This window comes from Notothenia rossii, assembly GCF_949606895.1.
Source record: "Notothenia rossii genome assembly, chromosome: 4".
In the NCBI taxonomy this organism is placed as follows: domain Eukaryota; kingdom Metazoa; phylum Chordata; class Actinopteri; order Perciformes; family Nototheniidae; genus Notothenia; species Notothenia rossii.
Window position 1 is genome coordinate 13,612,170 of NC_136902.1, and position 9,828 is coordinate 13,621,997.

The 9,828-nt window shown below is 40.0% G+C and overlaps 1 protein-coding gene across 1 annotated transcript in view; it reads right to left on the bottom strand.

Moving 5' to 3' along the window:
• The window catches only part of LOC307035045 (metabotropic glutamate receptor 4-like), a 197,070-nt gene extending 191,242 nt beyond the window's left edge, over positions 1–5,828 (bottom strand). Inside the window, exon 1 of the mRNA XM_079674000.1 lies at positions 5,078–5,828. The gene's annotated coding sequence lies outside the window, so the exon portion shown is untranslated. The remainder of the gene's footprint in view (positions 1–5,077) is intronic.
• Between the last annotated feature and the right edge of the window lie 4,000 nt (positions 5,829–9,828).

Below are 9,828 nucleotides of genomic sequence, written 5' to 3' on the forward strand. Positions count from 1 at the left end.
AGAGTGTGAGGAATGGATCTGCTGTTGTTTCGGAGATCATCAGACTGTGGTCAGAACAACAAGGCCACACACACGGCCCCCCCGAAGAACAGATGGACAGCCAGGAGGAAACAGAGGAGGCGATCCAGAATGTGGACACTCCATGATGATCAGGAGGCAGTGATAAGGAACACCAGAGGAATTGATATCTAAAACTCTTCAAGCACACAGACAAGAGACAAGACTCTCCGCCTGTCTGTCACTCCTGCTGGATGCCTGTGAATTTGAATGCTGGTGTAGGCAGTGATGCATTCAGTAAATGTACTGTGATGTTCATTTTACGGTACTTTACATTTCTGCTTCAGAGCCTTTTGGAAGCCATGTATTTTACCTTTTACTCCATTACATTTCTCTCACACCTTTGGGGGAACTTATTATGCAAATGTTCTGGTTAATAATCGTATTTTGTGCCTCTCCTGTGACATGTCAACATGCTTTAATGTTCAGGAATGTCTTATTTATTCTCCTACTGCGAGTGGGGCTCCTTTAATTTCTAGTTACTTCAAGAATTCAGATCATTAGCCAATGGAAATAATAACTAAAATAATAATTCACACACAGATTATAGATTAATATGTCCTGCAGTTTTGAAAAAGTTATTTAAATTAGCTTCATATTTACCAACTGTTCATGCATCCATAACCTATCCAAGTTATTATGTATGTTATTCTGAAATTAGTCAATACACCTAACGAGTACTTCAGTATAGTTTGATGACAATACATTTACTTGTTATAGAGTATTTGGTTTTGCTTATTGTACTTAAGCATGAAATCTGAGTACTTCTTCCAGTATTGGGTGTATGTTAGTGCTTTCAGCGCTGACTTAAAGAAAAAAGGAAGCGAAGGTGACGGCAGAGAATGATTTATCCCACCCTGCTCCCAAAATGTCACACTAACTCGCAGTAGCATGGAAAATGAATTACCGAAGACAGAGGAAATGACAGTAAACATATCCTGGATGATTTTCTGGGTATAAGGGAGAACATTATCAGGTCTGGAACAGATTATAGTACAAGGAAACTCATTTGGATGTAAAGGTTAAAAGTAACAGGCTTTGTGCTGACAGTCAGTCTCTTACTCTGTTTATTGGAGCTTCTCCAAGCTTTGCATTTTAATGAGATGTCTTTTTTTTCTGGGAGAAAATCAGTAATGAGGGGGAAATACTGAATAATGTCTTTTGCCATTAGATACTAACATTATACTGAAGGTGCACTCTTAAATGTTCAGGTACCCCTTAAGCAGCGGATAGTTTCAGGCTTTTGTTTATGATGCAGGCTGTATTTGGGCTGTCGTCAGTCAATTTTGGAGTAATTGTTTCTTTCCCTGAACTGGGCCTCTGGGGCAGCGCTACCTCCCGGGCTGAATACAAATTCCACCTCCGATTGGCAGACCCTAAATTGAACTATGGCCCAAAACGTAACCTCAATATCCGAAACTAAACACAGACATTTAATTGATGGGTGTAGTGCTGCAGCTTCAGATATGGGGGGCACATGTCAGGGCACCAATAAAAACGGTTTCTGTTAATGTGGTGCATCGTGTCTTTCAGGAAATGTTAATAAGGTTATTTTTCTTCTTGAAGAGATATACTCCGGGTCCAAAAAGCTTTTTTTTTAAATGAGTGTACTTCAAACACCTTGAGATGCTGTTTAAAAGCAGCACAGCCAAATAGTGGCTGCAGGGAAGATGAGGCTTTGCATAAATAAAGGAGGAAACCACAGTATAACCAGGATAATGAAGTACAAAAACGCTCTGATGAAGGCCACTGAGCAAAAACATGAGAATAAAAGGTGCGAACACAGTTTGTGCCCTTTGATTTATCTTCATATTGGAAAAGAAGGTTAACAAAGTGGTGTTTGTCAAATATGATGTTAGCACTATTCACGTTATCTAAACTAGGGATGCACCGAATATTCGGCCGCCGAAAATTATCGGCCGAAAATGGATAAAAAGGCCCTTTCGACTTTCGGCCGAAAGGGTTTTGGCACCGAAAAAATATCACCGAATGTCAGGGAACAGGGTTACGTTGGTAAGCTAACGTGTTGTTGTGATGACGTAATCAAAACGCGGCGACAAACACGGAGCGCGACCATGCTCGTGGCTGGCTCACAGCCAACATGTCTGGCGCTTGGAGATATTTAAAAATATCAGAGAAAGAGGCGCGGATTGCGATTTGTAAAACGTGTTCAGCTGACATTTCTCGAGGGGGTGTAACTGCAAAGACTTTCACCACTTCGGGATTACTCCACCACTTGAAATCAAAACACCCGGACAAATATGCGGAGTAAGATCAAATCACAAGCACTGACAGCGAGAGACTGTTCAGCGCTGCCTCTCATGTGCTTGATGAGAAGAGGAACAGACTTATGGCTGATAAAGCAGAGAAGCTACTGTTCATTAAAAAGAACCTCCCACTTTTCCTTAATAAGTAGACAAGGCTGGCTTATCATAAGCTTATCTAGTTCTACATGTCTACTCTATACCCACTTTCCTGAACAATTTTCATTGTGAGTTATAATTCACCATCTCAGGTTATCATTAGGGGGAAATGACAGCAGCACAGTGTTCAATATATTGTACTTTCGGTATCTAAATGATACAATGTTGTTTACATTGCTCATGAAATTGTAATTTAATTTGTAATTGATTGTGGATTTTGTATCCAGTTTTCACTTTATGTATCTTTATACAATGTGTACTACTTTGCTTATGAGGACAGACAGCCTTATTTACAGATTCTTGATATTGAATTGTAATTTCATTTGTAAATAGTTACATTCATGTGGATTTATCCAGTTTGCACATTTGTATGCATGCACTTATAGGTGCATTTGTTGTTGTTGAAGGCCTGGCTGTTACAGTCTTTATTTACACTATTTTGTTGTAGGCCTACTGGCCTAGATGTTTATTTTAAAGCACCTTGGCTTTGTTCTGAATGTACTTTGTTGTAGTTATCCTACAGAGAAAAGAAAATGCACTTGACTTGGAATTAATGTACTGTATGCATTCAAAAGTGCTAAATAAATGTTTTATGGACCCATAATAGTGATTATTATTTAAGTTTGCCATAATCATGTCTTTTTCCATAATCAGGTAGCTGAACAACATTGGTAAAAAAATGTATACATTATATATATAGATATTTCTATTAATCATTTTCGGCCTTTCGGCATTCGGTTTTCGGCCAACTGTTTCCTATTTTCGGTATCGGTTTCGGCCAAGAATTTCCCATTCGGTGCACCCCTAATCTAAACCTTCTACGGATAAAAAGATGATATTCAATACTGCTAATACGATAAGACATCTACAATTCACCTGACTTCATAGCAGGATTGATTTGTCTACAGTGGCATGTATACTGTGAAGGTTGAGAAAACCATTTTTTCCTCCTGGATAATCACTAATGCACACGTAGCCTACTGTGACTGCTGATGGAGATTTACACTCCAGACAGGGTGAGATTGCTCAAAGGATACAGACAGGGTGGAGATATTATGCTGCTAAGATTTGTTGGATCTGTTCTCTTACTGTGAGAATCGATGAAAAGGCAACGTGTTATTGCAGGAAAGGCTTCTGATTGGTTTGCAAAGAGCTTGTTTTGTATGATGATATACATTTCCCTTTTTTTTCCTATACTAAAATTGTTCAAATGGTTTTTTTAGAGGCTCAGTGAAACATTTCTGTGTGAGTGCAGCTGTTTACAAGAAGTATTCAGGGACAATCTAATTGGTCTTTAAAGACCAACAATGTAAGTTTAAAGTATTTCCTTTGTGAGTTGTTGGTATTTGCTTCACTCTGGTCCCCTTTGTTGGCATCAAATGAAGTTTTGAATGAGTATCACCCTCCCTAATTAATGCACATCCACTCATTGAAATCCAATGAGGCATTTGAACTATGTGGCTGCTGGACTCGGAGGAGATCCAATGGGTTATAGAGCGGAGCTTAACACACCTTTAGCAAAACACTGGCTGCCAAAAAGCAGTGGAAATGGAGGCATGGAAACATTCCAATATGATGCCTAATTTTACTGAGGACAAACCCTTTCTTCCTTTTTAAATAATTCCCAACGCATCTATTTCCTACATTCCTCCAGAAATAAATGGATTATTTGAATTAATTCAACACATTAAAACAAATATGATGTATTCAAGAGCCTACAAGCAGCAGAAAAATGAGCAGCAATTATTCTCTGACAGTGATGCATAATCCAGTGAGGCGTCACCATACCATATGACCCACCAGGGCGTCATGTCCCACTTGAGAATGATTAAATGCAAAGATGGATTGTCACCAAATTATACAAAGAAACTCTGTAACTGCGCACAGATTTCAGTCCCTCTTCAGATCCACTGTCTTCATTGAATCACATCTGTTCAATATGAATGTCTGTCTTCATCTGTGCATTCATTAGTTGTACAGACTGCGTGTGTGTGTGTGTGTGTGTGTGTGTGTGTGTGTGTGTGTGTGTGTGTGTGTGTGTGTGTGTGTGTGTGTGTGTGTGTGTGTGTGTGTGTGTGTGTGTGTGTGTGTGTGTGTGTGTGTGTTAACTAGCAAGGGGAGCGGAAAGGAGCAAGGGGCTTGCAGAGGGGGCTCCCCTAGATGCAGCTGATGAAGGGGTTCATTGTATTGTCAAGTCTCTCCCCCCATCAGCTCCGAAAGAAACGTTCTTGCTCCCAAAGCCCCTCAATAAAGTGGATTCATCTGTTGAGTCTGGGATCAGAGAGGGACCACAGCCCTCCAAACCCGGGCTGAGCCTCTCAACACACCAATTATTCACAAGAAAGAGGGATTTAAAGTCATTATTTGCAAGCAAGAATACCACTAAAAGACAGATACAACCTTCATTGTACTTATTCCTCATGTGAAGATAAGAAGCTTGCACCAACATGCCTTTAAGTCTCTTAATAGACACTCAGATGTGTGCAGCATACTCTCACAGACAGAATCCACAACACAGCTGCGTAACTCTGTCATACAGTAGGCTACCACTCCTCAACCCCCCTTATCCTAATGTAAAAGACGGAAGACACTCTTACCTTTAAATCCTCCTTTTAGTGAGCTCAAAGTGGGGCAAAGGAACTTCTACGATCTGTGATGCAGTCCAGTGTGTTTCTCTTGTTCTTCCTGTGTCTTTGTTTGGCAGCATCAGCTCCAGTCAGCACTCGCCTGCTGTTTGAGCGCCGCTTGCCAAACCCGGTACACGGATTATAATGAAAAAGAAAAAAAGAGGACAGGTGCGGTGACTGAAAGCGCCGGTGTAATTAATAAGAGTTGTGGCGGGGATAAAGCGCCCTGTGCAGATGCGGTCTTACTCCCAGACTCGAGGTTTGAACAAATCTTCTGTTTCTCGATCAACTCCTGCTGCTGCTCAGATGCTGTCCAACAGCGAGTGGAACTGAATGAGACTCCAGGGGTTGCAGAGATTTCCCACTTTTCCCTCCTCTTCTTTTTCTTCCTCCTCTTGGTTCTTCTGTTTCACTGCACAAATCTCCCCTCCCACCGCGCAAGATTGGAAACAATCTCTCCTTCTCCCTTTTTCTCTCTTTAAACGCTACAAATTGGATCCTCACTAAAGGCGAGCTTTGACTGCCACTGACACTGCTGTAACGCATTCCACAACAACAGCAAAGGGGGAGAGGAAATGACTGCGTAAAACTGAAGATTGTAAAATTACACCGAAAGAAGATGCATTCAAACACATCAATAACGGAACCCTGGGGTCGAGGCTAATGCATCTTTAATTGTAATTAAACCAAAACATGGAGGTTTAAAAGAAAACCTTACGCAGCTGACATTTTAAGAGTTTTGTCAAATTTTGTTTAATTCATGCGTTGGATGAAGAAACTTGAAAGACATTGTAAGACAATACAGTGTGGAGATATTCAGATCAAGGTGTTATACTGCTGGCTCTTTCCAATCCTGATATTGCTCATTTAGAATGACTTAATGTCTTCAGTTACGCACTGACGCATATCCTCCTCACTGGGTGGTGTTGTGTGTTGTGCGTGTGCGTTTGTGTGTGTGTGTGTGTGTGTGTGTGTGTGTGTGTGTGTGTGTGTGTGTGTGTGTGTGTGTGTGTGTGTGTGTGTGTGTGTGGGGGGGGGGGCGGGGGGTGTGTGTGCGTGTGTGTGTGTGTGTGTGCGTGTGCGTGTGCGTGTGCGTGTGTGTGTGTGTGTGTGTGTGTGTGTGTGTGTGTGTGTGTGTGTGTGTGTGTGTGTGTGTGTGTGTGTGTGTGTGTGTGTGTGTGTGTGTGTGTGTGTGTGTGTGTGTGTGTGTGTGTGGGCTGTTAGCGGAGGTTTGAGGATTCTCTAAGTTAAACAAAGCGTGCAGGCAGGGCTCCTCTCCAGGTTTGGGTCCTCTGAGTGCACTGTGCTCCACATTCACTCTACGACAGATTGAATTTCATTCTTAAAGCGCCGACTAGCGCATCTGTGTGTGCACTGCGGCCTCTGCTCGCTGCTGTCCAAATCTGCCTGTCAATACTGAAGGGGTCTTTAAAGTTCTGCGGCAGAAAATGAATATTTTACACACACTCGCACACACACCTCTCTCTCGCCGTGTATGTACTGTCCACCGTTGATTCGGATCATCCCTCGGGTCATTTCGATGCATCGGAATCACTTTTCTTTATATGTTCATCATTACCGTGCTGATTGCAGTTATTGATTCATCTGTCTAATCAGTTGCATGAATGGACTCGACCCAACTGCACTTTAGTAACCTGGACTCTGCATCTCAGAGCTAAGATGACACAACGTAACAGAAGCATTTGGGAATTTAACATATTTTTATTTTTACAAAATGATATGAACCTATGGGTCTGAAATAAAGTCACATTGCAGCACCACTTTTTTATGAACCCAAAGTTAATTTACCAAAACGAAAGGCTGTCTTAAGGGCAGAAACCTAATTTATTAATGTTTTATAGGTCAATTAAAAATGTCATTAAGAGTAACCAGGTTGTTGAAATCCCTCTATGACACTATAATTCATCAGGAAGACCCCTCCCATGGACTGTTGCAGGACATCTGGACCAAAATCCATTTATTAACAGCATTACAACAGCAGACTTGATGGATTACTGTATGACAGCCCCATAGCCTAATAATTTATTTTTATAATGGAAGATGACTGAAAGTGAGACAGCGGTGAGCCTTTATTTATGACTTTATTAAAATATGTAACTGAAGAATTCATGGTTTGCTGCAATAAAACCTTGTATTAGCCTATTCATTTAAATGTATAGATATATGTTTGTAAGTAGAAAGTGACACATTAACATTCGTAACTGCAGAATTGATGGTTTATTAAAAGTTGAGCAATTACCTTCATTAATGACCAACATTTGCCTGCAGACTTGATGGCTTATTTTATCCATTGTTTCACATTATTTTATAACTAATTCAAAGACTTTGGCAAACTCTTCATCTGCATTACACACTTGAGATAGTAGAGAACAGTACTGTGAATGTGAAATCCTTCTCATAAAGATGTATTTATTACATTTTCAAGGTAGAACGTTTAAACTCTGCGTTCAGTGTGGTCGTTTTACTCTAATTATTGATACCAAAGCTGTAATTTTCATGTAATGCCGTTCTTAAGGTTGCAATTCAATAATACATAACTGGCTCTTATTTTTTAAATAATCCACCAATTCTGCAGAGACTACTTCTACTGGAGGATTTTCCCCAACCTGGCAATCTGAAAGTTATTTTTATATTGGCTCATAACTAGTAGGGGTGTAAAGGTACACGTACCCGTACCGAAATTATTCGGTACGGGGCCTTCGGTTCGGTACACGTGTGTACCGAAGTGTACCGAACGAATATAACGTTAAACGTAAAAAATTGAAAACGTGAACAACTTTTTGGAAGTAATCTCAGGTGCTGCGCCGCAGCATTCAGAGTAATTTGCTAACATTGGGTTCAACGCGGCATAGAGCGAGCAAGTCATTTCATTGGACGAGAGGCATACTATGGTTACAGAGATGCGTTCAAATTTAGTCAGTAATTTGAGGAACTATCGAAATGGCGAACGCAGATAAAGTTGAGCTCGAAATTCACCAGTTTCACCGCGGCTGTCAGCTGTGTTACTACAGGACGCGCTGGAGAGGGGGCGGGGCTTATATCCATATAAATACTGTGGTGGAAACCAATACGACAAAATTAACCGATTCTACCGTGATTTAATTGTAATACACGTTTCAAAATGATGCCGAAGTAACTACATACTGATAAGTAAAAACCATGCTTTGACAAGTGTGCAGACAAGACGGCAGGCGAAAAACTTTCAAACCAACACACAAACACACCCATACACACACACTTTTGCATTCCAAAGTATTGCTTCATACAGTTGAATGTTGGAGCTTCACTGTGCACTGCTGAATTATGTATGTGCAGAGTTTGACCCTTGAAGGCTGTTTCTTCTGCTCTGAAATGGAATATATTTGTTACATATTAATAGAATCTTAGATTTTTTGATTTTATTTTTGATTTGCAAATGGGAGAAGTAGTAGATGGAAAAAATACCAAACACTAATTATTCAAAGTAGAGTTTTTCATTTTATATACGGTAATACTAAGGAGGCATAGGCCTATATGATGATATAATGTTTGACATTATTAATATTAAAAAAGTGATTTGTTTTCGATGTCATTCGTGTGTTTTTCTTATCAGAAAGTGAAGTTATTTATTCGTAAGCTCCAAATCCAAATGTTTCCCTCAATGGCCTTTGTGCCCTGGCATGTGGCCTTTGCGCCCTGAAAGAATGTGTGACACCAAAGGCCAAATGGCCTTGCCCCTAAAATGACGAAAATCCAAGCCTGATATAGTGACTGTCTTTACTGTTACGTGCAGTGCATTTATACAGCAGTCCTATAGTCCACAACTTCTGAAAACATTTTCACACAAACTGCAGGCCTGTGTATGGATTGTTTGTGTCTAATGTGCGAGATGAATAAAGTTTTGTTTTCATAGAGAGTTTGATTTACACTCTTCTCCCAGCAATGCGGTTAATACATGTCATTTCAAACAAGGTACTTGGGTAGTAAATGAAAAGACAGTTTGCTAGTCTACACGTGTCCTACATATCCATTAAGGAAAAACATCCCATCATCTTAAACATCTAGTTTTTGTATGTGCTGGCATTTCTGTGGGGAAAAACACGGTGATAAACAACATTGGATAGCCTTGTGAATTTCCCCCTAGCTTGTTAGTGCAAAATTCATGAGAAACTGTCAAATATAGAAAGGTCGTCAGACGTTATTTTCCTAAATCATTGCTAAATTGCTTGGCCCGTGTTGCTCTGAAGGTAACACAATTATACTGTGACTGTGTTATGCTATGACATTAATATTTAATGTTCATGGCCTGACTAAAACACTGATTTAAAATTGCATAGATAAAATCACAAACCCACAGCTAAAACACAAAAAGCTGAGAGAATACACTCCCCAAGCCTTAATCACATGTGCTTGTTTTATCTGAATATATATTTAGTTTTCATGTTTTCACTGAAAAGAATACAGGCTGAATGCATTGTGTTCCCAAAGAGCACTCTCACTTTGTTAAATGATGAGTAACAAAAGCAGAAAATGAGACTGGAATGGACAAAAGTGTTTATTAGAACATGAATTTTAAAAAAGAAACATTTCCAACTAACCCTAATGGTCCCACATTCTTAATTATTAAAATGATGAGGTTCAGGCCAGGATTAATTAGTTATCAGGGTTGTAATAAAAGTCCACCTGCTATAACCTCGGTCATTAAATGAATTATTCTGCTG